This window comes from Rhineura floridana, chromosome 5 (genome assembly GCF_030035675.1).
Source record: "Rhineura floridana isolate rRhiFlo1 chromosome 5, rRhiFlo1.hap2, whole genome shotgun sequence".
Taxonomy (NCBI): domain Eukaryota; kingdom Metazoa; phylum Chordata; class Lepidosauria; order Squamata; family Rhineuridae; genus Rhineura; species Rhineura floridana.
Genome location: NC_084484.1, coordinates 48162477 through 48183009, shown reverse-complemented (window position 1 = coordinate 48183009; position 20533 = coordinate 48162477). Strand labels below are relative to the sequence as shown.

Sequence of the window (20533 nt, the reverse complement as noted above, 5' to 3'; positions counted from 1 at the left end):
TCCAGCATGGTTGCAGTTATCATGGGAAATAAGGTTCTCCTAGCTAAGAGGATTGTCCCCCAGAATGATTTTCTAAAATAATCCACCCTGCAAAGGGCCAAAGATCATGCCTCCCAACTGTTGCAGGGTGTACTGTTCCAGCATATTTGTTGTAGTGTAGAAACTGAACTCTGGAGGAAAGCCATAGGGGTTCAAATGTTTTGTCACGCATGTCAAAGAAATGAAAAGCCCCACTGAGCATCTGCTTTCTTCTGTATCCTGGTGCCGATAGGTGCATTATTCATTGGATCTGTGTTTATGAAGACTGCTGGATTGACAGCCACAGAAACTAAAGGTCTGTGTTTCATGAAAACAGGTAGCACAAATATCTGCATTTCAAGTATTTCTGCTATTCCCATAGAAAACAATTTCTTCACAATATTAAATTTTAATAGTCATCTGAGCAAAGCAAAACAAAACACCACCATGATGATGTAGTAGTTTTGATCTAATTAACTGACACCAGTGATGTTGCCAAAGTTCATAATTACCTGGCTTAGAATATAAATCTATTCAGCTTCTAATGCTTGATTACAAATTGAGTGGCATTTCCTCCAAAGGTTCTTCATCAGCTCTGAATGTAAAATGAGATTCTGCGCATGAGTAGTTAGAGTTCATCAGACAACAGGCACCCACAGCCAGTAACTTTGAAGGTACATGTGCAAAAGTTCTTGAATGTTAAGCCCTTACTCATAGTGTGATGTGGTTGCTTGCTGTAAATTATATGACAATAAGACTACGACGAGCAGCTTTCGGCTTGGTGAGTATCTCCTATCTCTGGGGGTCAATACTCTCAACTATTTCCTGAAAATGTTTTCTGTCCCATATTCAGGTATATTGTCATTGCTGATTATGGTTGTTTCTGGTTGTGCTTGTTTTGGAAGGGTGGTGGTGATCGAATTTTAAATCTCTCTGCCATGTCTGGTATTGGAAACTATAATTCCCAGGGGATAAGGCAGTATGATGAAACTGCATTTCCCAGGATTCTAGGTGCCTGGTATGCTGCCATTGCAGGTGACAAGCGATGGGAGGCTTCACACAGAGGCCTCCAATCTCATCTTCCCCACTACAACCAGGTAAGAAGGAAGGGGAAGGATCTCTGTGACAACAGGATGCTGGACTAGGTGGGCCGTTTGGCCTGATCCAGCGGGCTCTTCTTATGTCTATAGGGACAAGGGTTGGGAAACTTTCAGGGGATGTAGGGGCAGCAAGGAGGCGGTCTGGCTCAGACTGAATTTGGGAGGATGTGAATCCCTTCACAGTGCAGTTGAACATTACAAGCTTAGTAATTATGAAGTTCTGGGGCATCGCCTAGTTCAGCAAATATTTTCAGTCAATCAATTAGAATGTAGTAGTCAACTGACTGTAATAACTATTTTGTTATTCAAATTTATTTACAAGTATGCTATTAGGCACTTGGTATAGTATAACCCATTGCTTCTCAAATGGCATTTCAGTGATCTCTGGGTTTTCTCTGAGGCCTGTCAGATTCCTCGATGAGATGATCAGTAATGGCAGCTGAGGCTCTCTGAATGGCAGCTTGCCCAGTGCTACCAATCTTCCCCTGCCATGTGCAGACACAGAGAAGTATAGGAAGTAGGGTAAACATAAAGTTCATGTAAAGTGATGGTGGTGCTCAACAGGGCCTGACAAGGCCCCTATGTGAACTAAGCCCTATTTTTCAATGAGGTGGTAAATGTGTCTCAACTAGGGGTGGGCGAATCTGCCAGATTTTGTATCTCTCTGTTTCTTCTTTTCAGCCTGCCCCGAGCCCTGGCACCTGCACACACGCCCCACTTGCTTACCTTTCCCTTGGTGAATGCTGCCCATGCTACAGGCGCAAGCCTGCCATCATTCAAGATGGCAGTCGAGGCTTCCCTGAGGGGCTGGTGCCTTTACTGCCATCTTGGTTGATGGCATGGATGCATGCTATGCACGTGAATCCCTGCCGTCAACCAAGATGGCGGCAGGGGCATCAGTCTCTTAGGGGAACCTCAGCTGCTAACTTGATTGATGGCAGGCTTGCGCCTGCAGTGCAAACAACATTTATATCAAGGGAGAGGTAGGTGGGGCATGCAGGCATGTGTTGCGGGCATGCGTGGCAGTGGGGGGGGTGCCTGGGAGTTCCCTCTCATGATCCATGGCAGGGACAGGAGCCAAAACTGCCATGGATAGTGGAAGGGAGTGCTTCCCACCCACCCTAAGGAGGGACCCTTCAGGGGCCCTCGGCCAGGGCCCGACCTGGCCGCCCTCTTGTGCTGGCCCAGCTCATTTTTCCAGTTTTACATTCTGTTCTCTACATATCCACATCAATTTGCATTTTTTTTAGTCCTCATGGAAATTCATCAGCATTTTACTGCAAATTTTTCCTGATGTGCATATTTTTGTATGTAAGCTTCCCTAATTGCAAACCAGTTTCCGCTAACACAATGCATATGTGTATGTTATTTTCGCTAAGATATGCATTTATATGTTCACTTTACCCTAGTATATGCATTTTTGTATGCATCCCTAGGTTGGAGAATTGCGTTACAAAATCCAGAATCGTGTGAATTTCAAAGGATGGCTGTGCTTTGGTTAACATATTGTTTTGGAAAGTATGAATTAGTTAAGTTTCCCTTTAAATGCAAACAGTATCAAATTTTCCCAATCCCTATTCTCAACTGTATGGCTTCAGACTATAGAAAGTGGCTCACAAAAGAGATGGCCTTATTATGAAAAAAGAAATCTAGATATAGAAAGCAAGCAGATTGGGGAGACGTCTAGACTAGCACCCTTCCCTCTTGACACTTTGTTTCCTGTGTGTGCTTTACTCTTCTATGGAAGAGCATTCAGTCATGTGAGACCCTACCAACAGTCTATAGTATACAATGTGTGTCATTTTCAGTCTCTTTGTTTATTAGCTACACTATGAGCATTAAGAGAGGGGAAGAAAAAACCTGCAGAAAATTATAATAGGCATTATTGTTGCTAATGTACTTTTTAAATCAGTTAACATCAAGACTGAATTATTTATATTTATTTATTTATTTATTACATTTATATACCACCCCATAGCCAAAGCTCTATGGGCAGTTTACAAAAAAAAGGTTATCATACTTTGGACACATAATGGCAGAGCTTGGAAGTAACTAGTTACAAGTAATGAATTACTTGTAATTCATTACTTTTTTGAGTAACGAGTGGGTAATTCCTTTATATTTTGATTGCAATAGAACTAGGAGTAATTTTACTACTTTTGTCGAGTAATTGTAACGTTTCCAGAATTACTTTTGGGCATTACTTGGGGGGGGGGAAGCAGGGGAAGTCTTCTGCACCTCTGATTTGTAGAAAAAGAGGAAGGCCAAAACAAGAGATGAATTGATTCCATAAAGGAAGCCACAGACCTGAACTTACAAGATATGAACAGGGTGGTTTATAACAGATGCTATTTGAGGTAATTGATTCATAGGGTCGCCATAGGTCATAGTCGACTTGAAGACTTAGTATTTGTTTTAGGGCTGAATATTCCTTCCTGGTGACCCCTAGTGTAGCCAATTTAACTGGTTATTTACTAATAGGCAAAAAAACCCATTGTTGTTTAAAAACACACATATAAAAATGTAAATGTACTGCCCTCAAGTTGATTCTGACTTATGGCGACCCTATGAATAGGGTTTTAGCCAATAAATATTTCTATCAAACTTTAAAAAGCAGGGAAATTGGGCAGCTATAGTGAATGCACCTGGGGGGCAGGACACCTGATCACCTCTCTGAGATATTGTACTGCCCTACAAATTTGTAAAAATGCGAACACAATTTGGTTTGGTCTATCACAATGCAATCTACTTCCTGTGTAGCTTGGAAGAATTTGGTAACATGTGCCTCTGAGCATAGGGTGAGTGGTAGCAACACTTGCATTCAGGACTACATCTCCAGGTTTGATCATTTGCATGCTTATTGAGTTCAGTGGGATTTACTCCTGTGCAATGATGCGTAGGATATGCAAAACTGATGTGGGGGAGAGTTGGGGAGGGGAGGAGATTGGGTGGGCGGGCACTGGGCAGAGGGAAAGCCTCTTTCCTTTCCAAAAGGAAAATGCTGTAAACAGTATCATTATTTTTCAGGGTTTTCCCCAGCTTTTTATTGTACAGCAGACACATGTAGTCTCCCACCCAAATTTAAACCAAAGCCACAGACCCTGGCCACATCCACACCAAACATTTATTCTACTTTCAACATTGATGGCTTCCATCAAAGAATCATGGGAAGTGTAGTTTGTGAAGGGTGCTCAGAGTTGCTACAAGACACTCTATTCCCTTCATAGAGCTCCAATTCCCAGAATTCTCTGGGAAGAGGGGCTCACTGTTAAACCACTCTGGCCATTGCTGCTCTGTCAGGAGAATAGGAGTCTCCTGATTAGCCAAGCCAAACAGCTGTTGGTCTGGTTTTTAGAACATTGACTGTTGGTTCTTACTGAGCATGCCTGCACTTACCATTGATTCCAATGTTAATTTTCTTAAATTAATTAAAAATCAGCCATGCATTTTTTTAAACTTTTAAACTGCAGAAGAGGAAGGTCAGAGTATGGGGCAAGGTCACTAATAGGATTATAGGTACTCTATGAACATGGCTGATTTTTAATTAATTCCAACAAATTAAGAGACCACTGACAAAAAGTTCAACAGAGGTCTAGATTTTTTTACTCTTGTAAATTGTTAAACTGACAATTCTCTGTGACTGTTTTGTGTATCACTATGAAAACTTAGAGAGCTGTTAAGCAAGTGTTTCTGAGTTCAGGACTGTAAGTTTTGTAAGATTTTGGTTTGAAATGAGCTTATGGGAAGCAGCAGAATGGCATGGCGGGTATTTTCAATTTAACATGCCGGAATGCAAAATTCCATGCTGGCTATAGTATACAGCCACCTCATGGCTGTATAATATAGTGGCTTGATGTCATCATACTCAGATTCCTGAATGGCTAAGATCAAAGGATGACAGAGAAAATAAAAGAGCACAAAAAAAGGCATAGAAAACTGTGGATACAAACAGCACAATGAGAGAGAAAGAGAAATAAGACATGTTTCAGGTTTTTGGGAGAAAGGGGACTTCACATTCCCCAAATCTTCCTTATGCCCCCCAAAATTCATGAGCAACATTTTAGCTCAGCTTTAAAATTTTATTCATTGTCCCTAATTCAAGAAGTCAAATTTCTATATGTCCCTTGCTATACCCCTGAGTCCTTTTAAAGCTAAGGTGAAGACAGACAACATGGACCTGGCACTGACCGCAACAAACACCTTACATAAAACCATAAGAGGGGCCTGCTGGATCGGGCCATCTGATCACACAGCAGCAAACCAGATGACTGTGGGAAACCCACAAGCAGTACCTGGGCTCTTGCTGGGAGGAAGGGTGGGATATAAATCAAATAATAAATAAATAAATAATCAATAAAAGCATGCTCCCCTCCTGCAGCTTCCAGCAATTGGTATTCAGAAGCATACCGCCTGCAACCATGGACAATGTACAGATTCCTTTCTTTTGCCTTGTCGGTGCAGGCTGGTTAACTAAGCCACTTCCATCCTTATGATTTGCATTCATAGGAAAGCCCAAGCAAGTCAGTTCTGTGATAAAAAATTGTAGCCCAGGAAAGATTTATACATGTATAAAACAATAGATTTACCTAAAGAAAAGCAGGGCTCAAAGGTTTTAAAAAATAAACAGCTATGAGAACTTCTCCTAAACTAAAGCCGTATCTAAATTTAATTCTTGAGCCATGGTTATAAATTCTTCTCATGTTGTTATCATAGGAATGACAAGCTGGAGTTTGCCCATGAAAAAAACAACACCACATAATATTGGATGGCACCAAAATATTATTGCTGCTCATAATGCAGAAGAGAATGGTTTATACATTTTAAAGTTTTTAAGGATACAGGCTGAGCAGTCCTACACCAGGTCTGGAGATATGATGCTGCACCACCAATGAAATGGTTATCAAATCCTATACTCACACAGCCCAGAAGGGGAGGGCAAAATGTACATACAAAAACTACAAATGGCAGGAAAATGGCAGACACCTTCCAGCATCTGTTACAGCAAGTGTTCCCTGTTTCTTTATCTCCCTTTGCAGGATGCTCACGCCTGGCGCCCCCTGTTGTTGGAGTGTGATAAATTTTGGTGGTGAGTATTTATGCCTTGAGTTCTGAGCCAAACTGTGAGTTAGGGTTCTAAGTAGAGATGAACAATGTGAACAAGTTCCCACGTGTTCAGGAGATAAAACATTTTGCAAAGTGTTTCTTTTCTTCAAAATTTCCCATCACCAGCGTTGTCCCCTGTGAATTCTAAGTATGCATGATCTGAGGCCTCAGAGATACAGCCCCATAACATTGCTCTTCAGTTCTTCTGGTGTGGGGTTTATATACTGATAGTTGTATGCTGTGATTGGATGCTGGCACCCTATGTTCTGTCATGCCAATGTGGGTGTGACAGGAGGTGGTATGGGATTCCTAGCAACTAGCATTCAGAGACACACTGCCTCCAACAGTGGAGATAAAACATAGTCATAATGGCTAGTAGCCATTTATAGCCTTATCTTCCATGAATTTGACTAATCCTCTTTTAAAGCCGTTCAAGTTAGTGGCCATTACTGCCTCTTGTGGGAGTGAATTCCATAGTTTAACCATGGGCTGTGTGCAGAAATACTTTCGTTTGTCTGTCAGGAATCTTCCAACTTTCAGCTTCATTGGATGGCACCGAGTTCTAGTGTTATGAGGGAAGAAGAAAATGGCTTCCTAACCCACTTTCTCCACACGATACATAATTTTATGCACTTCTATCATGTTCCTCCCTTACTTGCCTTTTTTCTTAACTAAACTAAGAAGTTCAGAGTTAACTAAAATCTTCAGATTCTCCATCAATGTTTCTAAACTTTTTCTGCATCAGCAGCTCCACTCTTTTCTTTAAAAAAAAAATCCCTAAAAAAATAATAATAAATTGATATTGAAAAAGCAAAAGAGTTATAAAGAAAGCAAGTAGAGGAGCTTGAAGTGTCAGTGACAAAATACAGAAAGAATATGGCATCAGGTATACTGTATTTAAGGATAACCAGATAAGCAGAGGTGTAATGCAAGTATTACGAGTGATGAGATCACTTCATAATCATTTATGCTGGGTCAAGCAATGCTGAGGGATAGTTATTAACACAAAATACAAACTATTGGGCTATGAAACAATCTAGACCAGAATTACTGTTTGCTATACTAATATTTTCTGAGAATTTTTTTCATTAGAGCTAAGCTTCAAAGTCTCTCGTACCAAGTTCTACATTAATCTGTATTTCATTGGAGTGTTACTGCCTATCTAGCAGCAGTCTAACAAAAAAGTAATTTCTTTTTGTGTCATTTCGTTTAAGGTATCCATCAAAGATGTTTTAACTGTTTCATTTGTTCTCTTGCAATGTGTTCCTCTTAGTTTTGTCATGCTGGACTAGAGATGAATGACTCTGGCAATTTCAGTTTTTCTCTATGTCTCATTTTTCCAGTCTTAAATTCAGTTTGCCCCATTTCTGCATCAGTTTGCAATCTTTTAAAAAGTACAAAAAGTGGTATGAATTTTGTGCCTATTTTTCCTAATATATGCACTTGTATTCAATGTATATAACTGTGCAAGCAATTTATGTTATTTTCATGAATATATGCATTTTGTGCGTGCGTGCGTGCGCTTTCCCCTAATATACCTCTCTTTGCAAGCATTTTTGGTTGGAGAGCTGCATGGCAAAATTCAGAGAAGTGTGAATTTCAAATGATAGCTGTTTTTTCATTCACATATTGGTTCAGATGCTGTGAATTATATGTAGGTTCGCATTAAAATATGAATGGAACAAATTTCTCTCCTCTCTCTACACTGGACTGCCATTCCAATTGCTACCACCAAATCTATATCTCCTGCTGACTTTATCACTTGTCTTTTGATAAAAGAAGGTGACTTTACTATGCATCAGTGCTGAATGCAAATATGGATAAATGAATGTATAAGTGGGTGCAACATTTCTAATTATGAACATGAATTATTTGACGTGAACATTAAAACATGGGCACATCCTTCTGTTTATATACATTACAAAGTTTCTTAAGGGACTTTTGTTGTCAGCTGGAAATTTTGATGCAGCCACAATGATACTAATTTGGTCTACTGACATGTATGGAATATGGGCCACATATGGACTCTATTCATGTTCTGTGGCCACAGCTAAAAGTAGTTTGAGAACAGTTATATTAGATTTAAAATTTTGACTCAGTGGAAATCAGTGGAAAAATGTTAGTTTTTAATTGACATAATCTGGGATATGTTCTCATTTTCAATATAAATTAATGCATTGTACTGAAAAAAGGCATAACGTGTTAGAGGAAATTATATGTAATAGAACAGCAAAAGAAGACTGAAATTGTATTTTATTTAGATAATTTACTGGTTTCATTTTATATCTGAAATACTGACTCAGACAGTGAGGGGGGAAATACCAAAGGTGCTGAATATACATTTTTCAGATGCTAATTAAAAGCTAACCTTTTTAATAATAATAAAAAATAATAACCTGGATCTTATATTCAGCTTCACACATGAAAAGATGTTAGCTATTTGCACTCTGACAAGGTCAGACAAACACAGCACAGGAAAAAATAATGGTGTGAAATCCTGACTGTATGCCAGTGATTCGCTTAATATTCCATTGATTTTACTAAAATCCATGAATCATGATGTCTTTATGAAGCATTTCCCCCTAACTGCAGTACATCTTTCTTTGTGAGAAAAATACAAAGAAACTCTGACTCCATTTAAAATTCCTTACACATAAAATATTCAATGCTGTAAAGGATTTTCCTCTGCCGTAATAAACTTGCACAAGTTGCCTCACTTGTAAGTAATGCTAGAAAATTCACAAAGGGGATGCCATCATTGGTATGGAGGAGACCGCCTCCATAGAGCGGGGCAATGAACTTGCAGGCCCTGGATTGGATCCAGTCCCTGGAACAACTTTATATGGTCCTGGTGGTTGTACCAAATTTTAATCACAGTGTGCTGAAAATACTTGCTTGCAAACGCCTCATATACATTTCATTGTCATCATCGCAGGCATTTAAATTGAGTGCCAACAGTCTCTGGCACCACCACTGAATGGAAATCTAACATGCAGCCACCCAGAAGAAGGTCACATGGTCCAGGTCACACTGTTGCACAGCTGCTGCTGCTACAAACCAATGTTCCCCCATCCCAAGCAGCTGCACTGGTCATCTTATCAAACAGACACAGAATGGAAAGAGCTGCCGGAATAAGATCTGGTCAGGAGGATGAGGCAAAAAGGTCAGACTTCCAGTCCACATTCCATAATGCATCCTTCTCCTTCCAGACTTGGGCCAAAGGAGGAAACTGAGAGATAGCTGTCAAAGAGGGCAAGGTGTTCTGGTCTTGCAGAGAAGTCGACAGGGCAAGGCAGCTCTACGGAGTGAGCAACTTGCTCTGACAAAAGCTAGAGGTGGACAAAGGCTTTCTGAGACCCTTCCTCCAGTCTGCCTCTCCTAGAATATACCCCCTTTGTGAGAATTACAGTTCTTAAAGAACCAAACCTGTGGCAAATGGGTACTTGTTCTGAAACCCCTGGCCTCCTGTATGATGTGCTCCCTGTGCCATTGAGCTGGTGAAGTAGGCTGGGATGTAGTTGGGGCCAGTGGAAGCTGCCCATGAAGGTAATGGCTTTGGTTCCATGGGCTCTGATGCCATGGGCTCTGGTCCAGGGAGCTCCTGCCTTGTCAGCCTCTAGTTTAGTGGTCTTCTGATCATTGGCATTGAGCTCAGGGTCTCAGGAATCCAGTCTAGCTCCTTAGCTGGTGTCTCTGCAGCTTCTGTTTCAGTGTCTTGGTCACTGCTGGACTCTGAGGTCAGCATACAATGGAAAACCAGCCAAAAGAAAGCAGACCTTGAAGAAAGCCTAAGGGAGCCCTGCCTAAGCCTGCATACAGACACTCTTCTGGGCCTCCCCTCTGATAGGAGACTAATCTTCAGCCACCCCTGTAGGAACTGCATTCTAAATTCTGCAAGGCCATGGAAAGAAGCTGATGGAAAGTCCTCATCTATGTGATCCATTAGTTTGCTGCTAATCTCCCCTTCTCATGAGTGAAGGAACTCTGCACCAGTGCTCTTTGTGTTGATTGCCCTTTTCTCCCAAATGGTAAGACAAGTAGAACCTATACTCTGTCCAAACACAAAAGGTCACCACTACCCCTGCAGGGTAGGACATCACAAGAAAAAGCAACTGCAGGCCATTCCCTTGGCAATCCACCTTTGCCTTTGAGTAGAGCTTTTGAAGTCCTGCTACACATCCTATAATGCTGCATATTCGTGGAAGGCAAAGAACAGCTATCGGTTTGGCTCTTGAAGGGCAACTTTAAGAAGCACATGACTTCCTCAGCACTACCCTGCACACACCTGATGGCCTGGAGTCACCCAAGCTCATGCAATTCATACTTCTGAATCCCTTACTACTAGGTTATGCAAACATAATAAAACCAGTCAATGAGGGCATTGGATTGGGTGGCAGAAATACATGTTCAGTCCTGGAAAGTCGAGTTGCCTGCAGAAATACAGCTTTCCATCTACCTGTCCAACAAGCTGGTGACCAAAGAGAACTATTGAGCAAACCTAGAGGAAGGAAGGTTGGTTATTAGTGTGGACTCTAAGAATGGTCTAGAGTTGTAAGGTAAACCAAAATAAGTCAGAGTGGTTAATGGGGTTAAGCCACATTTGCTTTTCATTGGGTGCCACCCATAAAACAGCATTCAGCTGGAGCCTGGAAGTGCTAATCAGCCCACTCTGGCTATTGAGAGTGATCTTACTACTGACCTCAAATTTCACATGAGTACACTTCATTTTGGGAGGAGCTTCTATATAGCATTAATGCATGGAATTCTGGCTGATTGATAATTTTTGCATCAGACAGTCCTGATTACAGATGCTATCAAATTTGGAATTTTTCATCCTGGGGTAAGAAATGCTTTTCAATTTTTGATTTTTTCACTCTCTTTTTATTTAGAACTTGCGACAAGCAAATCATCCCGTTTCTTTCTTTGCTTGTATTATACGGTGCGTGATCATCTCCTCCCAAGTTTCAAGCTGTCTAATCAAAATGTTTTGAGTTTCCCTATCTTGGACATCTTTACACTTCAGCACTCATACACAGACAGTTGTCAGCTTCTCTCGCTTGGTTGTTTGGGTTGCTCCTGCTTTCCTTTCTCTCGTCTCCTGTATTCGCCTTGATACTTGGCTCCTGCTTGCTTTGTGAGTGTCTCTGTGCAGCTGTAACTCTTCAGACCACCCACATGGCTTTTAAGCGAGACACGCTGGCACCCCTTTCGCATGGGTTGGGCGATTCCATGCTTTACTTAAATCGTTTCAAGTGTGTTAACCAACCAATAAGTTTACACACTTAAAATGACGTAGTTATATTTTTAAAGAAACTATGAACTCACTTGCGCAAAAAGATGTAGCCCTTTCCCCAGGTGCCTGAAGCCATTGACGCTTATAGTCTTCTGCCTAATGAAAGTTTTTCTGCATGCCCTTCAATGTTATAATAACCAGGGTTCTGCACTGGGGAAATCCATGCTGTCCTTTAAGTTCTCCCATCCCCTCAGCTCTTGCATGTTGCTGCTGGCAACCTACACTTGATTACCCTGTTACCATTTAGCACACTTGCAGGGACACAATCCATGCTTCATTATGTACTGTATGCTTATGCGCCAACACGTGCCCCTGATATAGTGTGTCTTCCTGGTCCTTTCCCCAGTGACCATGTCTGATGAGGAGAGTGAGGACGAACGGTTGATTGTCATTGATCTCCGCCACCCAGCACACCTGATGCTGCAAGAAGGAGCAGGGAGCTGCTTGCCACCACGTCTCTCTTGCAGATCGCCCTCAAGAGAAGATGGGTGGGCTGGAAGGGAAGCATGGTGGGGAAGACAGGTTGCGGGGAGGGTACAGCCAGTGCATCAAGGATGGGCATCAGGAGGAGTCAGTCGGCTTGGAGGGCTACATGCTGTGGGTGGTGGACCAAAGGAGATGAACAAAAGGGGAAAGTGTACTTGGTAAATAGTGGAGGGGAATGCTAGTGACCAATGGCCGGAATGTTGAAGGAAGCAAGACTGTTACCACACATCTGGAAGAGTGGAAGGGCAGATGGAGGAATTACAGGCTTATTTGAGAACCTCTTTTAAGGAGGACTGAGCAGAAAGCTTAGGGGTGAGTCAGAAATTGTATTGTGTAAAAAAGAGCCAGCTTGGAAGCTCAGTGATGAGAACACAGGTTTCCCAGACATCTGTTAGCACTATACGTAGGCTTTTCAGCTTTGGACATCCATACACACCATGCAGGCATCAGGGAGCAGGAAGATGCAGAATGTCTGGGCCAAGGCATGACTACCCACCCTCCAATTTCTTTAAAACTTTCTTCCTCTGCAAAAGAGGCTTCCATTTTTCTGCCTCATTCTCAGGGACACTTGAGAATTTATTTTCAATTTTGGTGGGTCTGTGGTTTTGAGATTCCCTTATCATTGTGAGGTGACTGAGGATGGCATGTAAACATTTCTCCAGCACTTTGCAGCCTTCCTGGCTATCCACACTTCCTAATCTGACAAAGCTCCATAGAAGGCATTATGTCATGATGTCTGTCCTTGGAATTTAATTGAACCATGGGCACCTGGGAAGACTGCAGGGTGCAGACCACAGATGAGATGGTTTGTAGAATGAAAACAACACACACTCATAAGCATCACTCATCCACCTCAAAGGTACAATAAATACATCCTGGCCCATAATAATTTTGCCAAAACTTTCTCTCCCCTCTGATAATTTTTCAGATGTAATTCTTTTTCTCATTAATTAGTGGAGAATGGCCTTTGTGGATAATATCTGAGACATATATTTTTAGGACCCACCCTAGTTTGGGATTTTATGTTGTTTTAAATAGTTTTTAATGTATTTTTGAATTGTAACCTTTCCCTGGGACCTTTGGATGAAAGGTGTATAATAAATGATGATGATGATGGGTGAAGGGTGGGTAATAAATGATGATGATGATGGTGATGATGATGAATCAGACCATTGATCTGATCTAGCTCACTGACTGGCAGTGATTCTCCAGCAGAGATCATATCCAGCTCTGCTTCCTGAGATTCTTTTAGCTGAAGCTGGATTAAATCTGATACGTTTTGCTCTGTCACTGAGCTATATATTCAACCCAGAATCAACCTGAGAGCCTATGCAGGATTGTGAAATAGGCACTCATTTGGATCTGTGTTCCTAGGATTTAAATGTAGTACCATTTGTTTGGCATATGAGAATTGGGCATATAGATTTCAGTTCTCCCAATGTCTGCAGAACATGCTTTCTGATTTGCAAGTTAAGGTAGGGAGGCTTTACTCACTCCACCAAGTGGGATTTGTTTGAGACTGGGGGTGAAGCGAGTCTAAGCAGACTTTGGAAAATAATGAAGCACTTACGCTCACAATTCATCCCACTACAAATGTGCTAGAAGTACGAAAATAGCAGCTTGATAAAAATGGATGGAGTCTGTGATCAAGCAACTATGTGCCAGCTTTTTTTCTCATATGCTGAACAAACTCTGTATTGATCCATATTTTCAACAACCAGTTTAATGCATATTGTGGCATGAAAGAAAGGAAATGATCTATCGGATTTTTGTGTTTTTTGTAATTTCACTCCAGTAACCTTAATATAGCCTGCCTTATCCATGGCCTCTGTAACAGTTCCCCAGTTTGTATAAAGAACATTAGACCTTCAAGGTATCTTCAGAGAATTTTTGTAAGATATATTGCTGGCCTGGATAAACAAGTTCTTGGCAGATTGGAAACCACTTATTAAGGACTTTAGGACGTTGGTCCTCAATTGGTGGGACGTGACCAGTGGGTGTTGCTTGCGTGCTTACTTATGGTTGTTTGCACTAGTGAGACCACCGCAGTTTTCTTCCTTGGTTTAAGTTGTGTGTGTGTGTGTTGATGGGAAAAGAGGGAAATGTGAGGTATAGAGGTGAATAAAGGGGGAAATGCGTACACAGTGAAGATCCTCTCACATATGCATGCAATGGACCACATCTTTCAGGTTGAGGTGATAGATGGGCCCTGAGTCTCAAAAACTGTAGAAGGCTACCACTTTAGAACAGCCATTGAATACATATCATTTGGCCTTTAGGTAGGTAGTTAGAATTCTAATTTCTTCGAATGCTGAAAAGGGAGGGAGGAAAGAAGAACCACGAGTATTCAGTAGCTTTGATTTGCTATTTTTTTTAAAAAACAAAACAAAAGAGCAAAGCAGCTTGAAGTGCAATCCATTTTGTTACTGTGGTTCAGAACACATTCCGAAAGCTGCTTTTACAGCAGCTTGGGAGCAAGTAAGAATGTAATTGAGAGAGGTGTGATTATTGGATCAATATCTTTAACGCAGCAGTGTCAGTTCTTTTTTATACCTGCTATGTTGTTAGGTGGACTTTTTTAAGCAATAGGTTTTGAAAAGTCAGCAGGTGAACAAACATCTGCACTCATCATGAGGCATAAATATATAGAGTACAGGCAACAGTATGTCAGTGTCCCTCATTTTAGGGTTTGGTTTCTGAACAGAGACTAAGGGAGCAATCCTAACTCGGGGGTAAATTACACCAGGCTAAATTAAGCCAGTGTAAAATATGCCAGATCCAAACCCCGTTCAGAAGTGAGCATACTGCCGGTTGAGCCAGCCCAAACCTAGCAGAGGGAAAACAAGCCTTTCAAAATAGAGTTTGATTGATACCAGCCTTTCTGCCAGTATAAATTCTGCTGGATTGCCAGTTCATGTGCTGGGTCATGTGACTGAGCTGAGCAGAGTTTGGATCCAGCATAAGTCCCCCCTGCCTGGTCCCAGCCTGCCCCAAGAATGTCCCTTGTGGGGGACTTATCCTGGTATCAGCTGAGCTGGCTGACCCGGGATGAGGGGCTTATGCAGGCGTATCTTTGGCTGAGCCAGGGTGCCATAGGCTGAGCCAGAGTTCTGCCAAATCCTAACTCACTCATCCTGGTGTATCTTGGGTTTGGAAACTGTTGTTTACCCCTAACAGAGCTACAGTTCTCAGTACCCCTAAAAACTGCAGCTCCCAAGATTCTTTGAAGGAAGTAATGTGCTTTAAATATGCTTTAAATGCAAGGTATGTACAGCCTTGGAGGGGGTGGGAAGGTGCCATTTGATGCAGGAAAATGCCTTGGGCTGGTCTGTGCCTTCCACAGTGGTCTCTGTCACATTGGACTTCAGGATAACATGGGTAATGCCGGATCTCTGTTGCAGGTTTTGGTGTTTTTTGGTGTTTTTTTTTTTGATATCTTGATCTGGTGTGGAGGATGCAGCAAGACTTTGTTTCTTACAGTTTCTGTCTCCTTTCTCCCATACCTTCATCTTTTTTTGTTCTCTCTATCCTCTCTCTACCTCCTCCTTTCTTCTGAGGACCTCTAGAGACAACCCTCTGAAATACAAACTGGGAAGGGACAGCAGCTACAAGGATATATAACAAGACTCCCTGCTGACCCACACTTGTAGGAGCTCTTGCATCAGAAGCTCTGCCAGAGGACTGGTGTATGAAGATTGCTTATTAAAAATTAAAAAAAAATACTCAAAATATTAGGTGGGTAGAGCCCAGAAGTTTCCTGTAAGTCACTGTTGGGCCTAAGTGTGAGATGGTTGTGTGTGCCCCCCCCCATCACTGCTGCTGGAAAACTGAATATTCATTGAAAACAACAGGACTTGAGTTGGTCATGGCTAATGTTTTCAAATGATTTCAGTGGGACTTCATGAAATTTGTCTGGAGTGGGGCCATTGGCTGCACAGTCTTCTAATGTGTTATGACAGTCCGGACCTTGGCCACACAGCAAGCAAGGTGTCACCTCTGATGTGCATCTTAACAGTGTAATATGCAGATACACGTAGACATGGTAATATTGTCAGAAAGATTGGGATGGCTGAAGTGTTGTTTTATCATTGGAATTTTAACAAGATTTGTTTCAAAGGCCTGACCTCTTATCCTTGACCCATGGCTAGTTTATTAATTCTGTCCCTGTTCAATTCTCAGTAGAAGACAGCTATACTCTGAGGCACTGCTTGAGGGCAGTTGAATTAATCCTGTAACATAATAGCCAAAGAAACCTATCTGCAGCTTCTTCTAGTGTTTTCTTTTTTTAAATTGGTAATTAAAAGTTGTTTCCAGTGAGACATAGTTCTTTCAAATGAGATAGATGCATGAAATTTGATTAACATTTTAGTTAGGACAGCTTCACTTTTTGCCATCATGTTATTATGAGTGCTCCTTTAGAAACAATATTTCTGGCTTGTTTTTTTCTTTGACTTGAGACTATAGTCAACAGAAGCCAAAAAATGCATGTTCATTGCAGTGTGTGTACTGTTGGGTATGTTTGGATGATCCAAATGGCCTACATCCAGACACAAAGTTCTTTTCTGGCAGTGTAAGAAAAAAACCCTCTCTTAGACATGTAATAAATAAGATCTCTGACTGAATAGACATTTCAAAATGTCACTGGTTGATACTTCATGTGGTCAACTGAACAAGATAAATGATGCACCTGAAGCAAGCCAAGGTCATAATAGGATGTCTGTCCTTTGTTCTTTCCATCGGCTTCCAGGGTGGCCATGTGTCCTACTTTGCAGAGGACATTCCTCTATTTGTGTCAGATGGTGGTCCTCTAATGAAGGTGTCGCTCTTCAGTCCACGTCTGTTTTAAAGAGAAGGAACCACATGAAGGGAGAGCAGGGGCCTTGCAGGTGCACATCAACAGGTAACAGACTGAGCAAGGACCCAGGTAACCAATCTTCTCCAATATGGTGAGATGTGTTTCTATTTGAATTATAGTAACTATTTCTAAATTTACATTTATAATATGAATTAGCATGCACAAATTTTATGGAAATCAGTGTCCTTTTTTCTTTCTTTCACATCTCTCCAATACACATGTAATCTCGTAGGGGAGATGGGCAGTGGTTAACACCCTGATACCCCACCTCCCAGCTTTTCCAAATATGTTAAGCTACCCTTTCTGAAGAGCATGGTTGTTCTGCAATTGGCTGAGCTTAGCAACCTGCCTCTTTCATGTGAATGAAAGTACTTGATGCTCAGGAGCATCATTTCCTTACAGGGTATGTGGTATTTGTCGTCTCCTATATATATAGTCTCCTGCCAATGTATTATGTTTGGAGCCATGGAAAATTGTAAGTCCCAGAAACCCTGTGAGGAAATTCTGCTCCTGAGCATTAGGGATGGGGTTTGCTGCTCTGTATCTGTTCGTCTTTTGACTGTGTTGTCGTTACTCAAACTTCATCCATAGTGGTTCACATTTAGTTAACTTTGTGGGCTCACGGCCTGGTATGGCAATTTGCAAAAATAATGCTATTGTTTTCAATTATTCTGATGGTGGCATGCTCACATAATGGATATCATTATATTCCTGTATTTTTTGCTGTTTACAGTACTGCTACTGTTATTGATTACCCATTGTGAAGTAGCCATCTGTCCCCAGGGGGTGGGAAACAAAACAAAAGATTTAAAATTATTGTCCATGTGGGAATGACACAGACAATCAACAATGATCTCCTATAAGAAAAAAAACAACAAGTTTGTGAAGCTCTCTTTATTTACTTTCCCTTGGAAAAATAATTCACTTTGGCCATTAATACATGGATTAATATTATAGTAGAAGCTAACTGATAGATGATTAAAACACATCAAAAGAGGGAAATGAAATCAATAAATAAATAATTTAAATTTAATTTAAATTAAATAAATAAATAATAAATAATTTGTTTAAAGTAAGCATTTTAATAACAAATATATGCTACATTTATATTTTTGAAACAAAAACATTTATTTGTAAAAAATCTTTTCTTTAACTTTTTAAAAATGATATTCAGTTTAAACTTATGTATTAATATAAATAAGCAACATTAAAAAAATAAAAACATGATATTAATACAGTGTATGATGAATTGATTATGAAAGGTGGACTAAAGAAAACATGTGTACTTAAGAATGACCTCAGATTTGTACAACAAAATATGAGTGTGTGACTCCACAAAACTCAGAGAATCATTCTTTCTTTTCAAATTTGTTTATGTATTTATAAAGCTATTAGTACCATTAGGTATTACTACCTTACCCCCCCCATCCCAAATAATGTAACAGAGAGCTATATAGGCAGGGAGATAGGATAGGAAACATAACCAGGCACCTGGATGGCCACTGTGAGAACAGGATGCTGGACTAGATGGGCCACTGGCCTGATCCAGCAGGCTCTTCTTATGTTCTTATGTTCTTATAACAATGAAGGTTAAGGGCTACTGTCATCACCTCAGTAAAACTGTTCAATGGAGTACCCATTTCAGCAGGGTAACTCCAAAGCAGTGACAAGAAAGTAACGCTAGTATATGCTTCATTATGTCCTGTGTTCAAAAACAGTGTCATTAAGTTTGTCATAATTTCTTTTTTTAAAATCTGCATTGGTAAAGATCGCTAACGATCACATGGAAAGCAATCCGCTCTCCAGGTTGGCGAACGAGCAAACAGCTGCAGAGCTTGCATTCATGTTCGATTGTTGTGAAATTCTCCACCTTCCCTATGGAGTATCTTCAGTATGAGCTCTGCAGGGCATTTCCAGCAAACCCTTCCCACTGTCAGTTCCCCCCACCCCTCATTCACATGGGTAAGTTTGCTTAGGAAGTGGGGAGGGCTGGCTAGTGGTGGCAAACCTATTAAAAGTGCAGCCTGAACTTCAGAGGTGGATTGCATGTGGCTTGTAAAGGACTATGGATTTCTTAACTGAGAAAATTTATATTCCAAACCCCTAATTACTGAAATTTGCTGCCATCACTAATCCCAAGTATGTGTGCCAAGTTTCAGTCAATTTACTCCTAGTCAATTGCTACTGGCTGTACTTTCAGAAATCCCTGGTTCTCTGCTGCTTGGGGACTCATTTATTTCCACAAAGAATATGCAACGGAATAGTTTTTAAAGATCAGACTACTAGGTATATATTTTTAGAACAGCTCACAGTTTCAAAATGGACATTTGGTTTAAAGCAGAAGATTAATAGTGTTTCACTTGTTTGTGTAGTATGAACTTAAGTATATTTCTCAAAGGGTGGAGAAAGCTACCATTAATTTAAAGATAAGCCTTTGTGCCAGGTCAAACTTTAAATAAAAGATTATTTAAACATGTCGCATTTATCTATGATATTTACAGCCTTTTTGTTTACTCCCCTTGGACGTTCTTTGAGATAACTGTATATAAACAGGAAATGTCTGCCATAAATTCTGTCTTGGACTTCACATTACAATGGCTGTAATCCAAATGATAGTTAGATGTGCTTAAATCCCGTTAAAGTAAATGAGATTAAGTTGTGCATAATCCTAGATGGGCTAGAGTTAGTGGTTAATAAGTGGCCAAGCCCCTAACAAGCATACAAGATGTGTGCATGCAAAAGATTATGTGTTTTTGTATTATTTTATTTATTTTTATTATTTATTTATTTATTAGATTTATATCCTGCCCTTCCTCCCAGTAGGAGCCTAGGGCGGCAAATAAAATCACTAAAAGCACTCTAAAACATCATAGAAACAGACTTTAAAATTTAAAATATATTACAACAAAATATCCTTAAAAGCATATTAAAGCAAAACATCTTTAAAAGCATCTTTTTAAAAAAAATCTTTAAAAACATATTTTTAAAAACAGCTTTAAAACATATTAAAAAGCAATTCCAATACAGACACAGACACTTATTAGTGTAAGCCATTTTGAAAAACCAGTATGAAAAGCAAGGTACAAATAAATAAATAAATGTGAAATAAAATACATAACATAAAACAAATTTCATCACACCTACTTGTTGAAATCAATGTTTCCTGTGCATGCACTCAAGTTTTGAAACTGTCCAGGGTTTGTGCTTTTAAACATAATCTATTTATTGAGTATTCTTTTCGGAGAGAGGAGAGATCTTCACCGGGTGGAAAATATGAAAGGCATGAGAGGCATTTCTGAAATGAAATTAATATTGTTGCAAACTTGCAATACATTTAAGGCTGACATAAAATACCTTGAAGGCGGTATGTAGATGATAGCTGTCTCCTCAGATCTTAAGCAAAATGTACAACTCTGCTTGTCCAAGATGATAGAGAGGTGTGTGAGGAGAAAACAGGTACCTACTTTCATATGCGGTGATGATGTGAGGCCGTACAGAAATTTGAGCTGAAAGGCTTCAAAGAAATAATGTAGGTGAAATAACAAGTTAAGCAGTCCCATAGCAAACCAAGCAAGCCTTATTGTCTGTTATGAAAGCAAAGCAGAGGGCTTGCTTCATGGGATTTACTAACCTTTTAATTTGTGGCAGCCAGACTCATGATTGCAAAGCATTGGAGAA

The 20533-nt window shown here is 40.4% G+C and overlaps 1 long non-coding RNA gene across 2 annotated transcripts in view; it reads left to right on the top strand.

Annotated features, from left to right (window-relative positions):
* Window positions 1-20533, top strand: part of LOC133385812 (uncharacterized) — a 61349-nt gene that overhangs the window by 21990 nt on the left and 18826 nt on the right. For both annotated transcript variants that reach the window (XR_009762969.1, XR_009762970.1), the window contains 5 exons: window positions 272-334; window positions 600-692; window positions 6155-6204; window positions 15567-15735; window positions 16748-16946. This is a non-coding gene — a long non-coding RNA (uncharacterized LOC133385812). The remainder of the gene's footprint in view (window positions 1-271; window positions 335-599; window positions 693-6154; window positions 6205-15566; window positions 15736-16747; window positions 16947-20533) is intronic.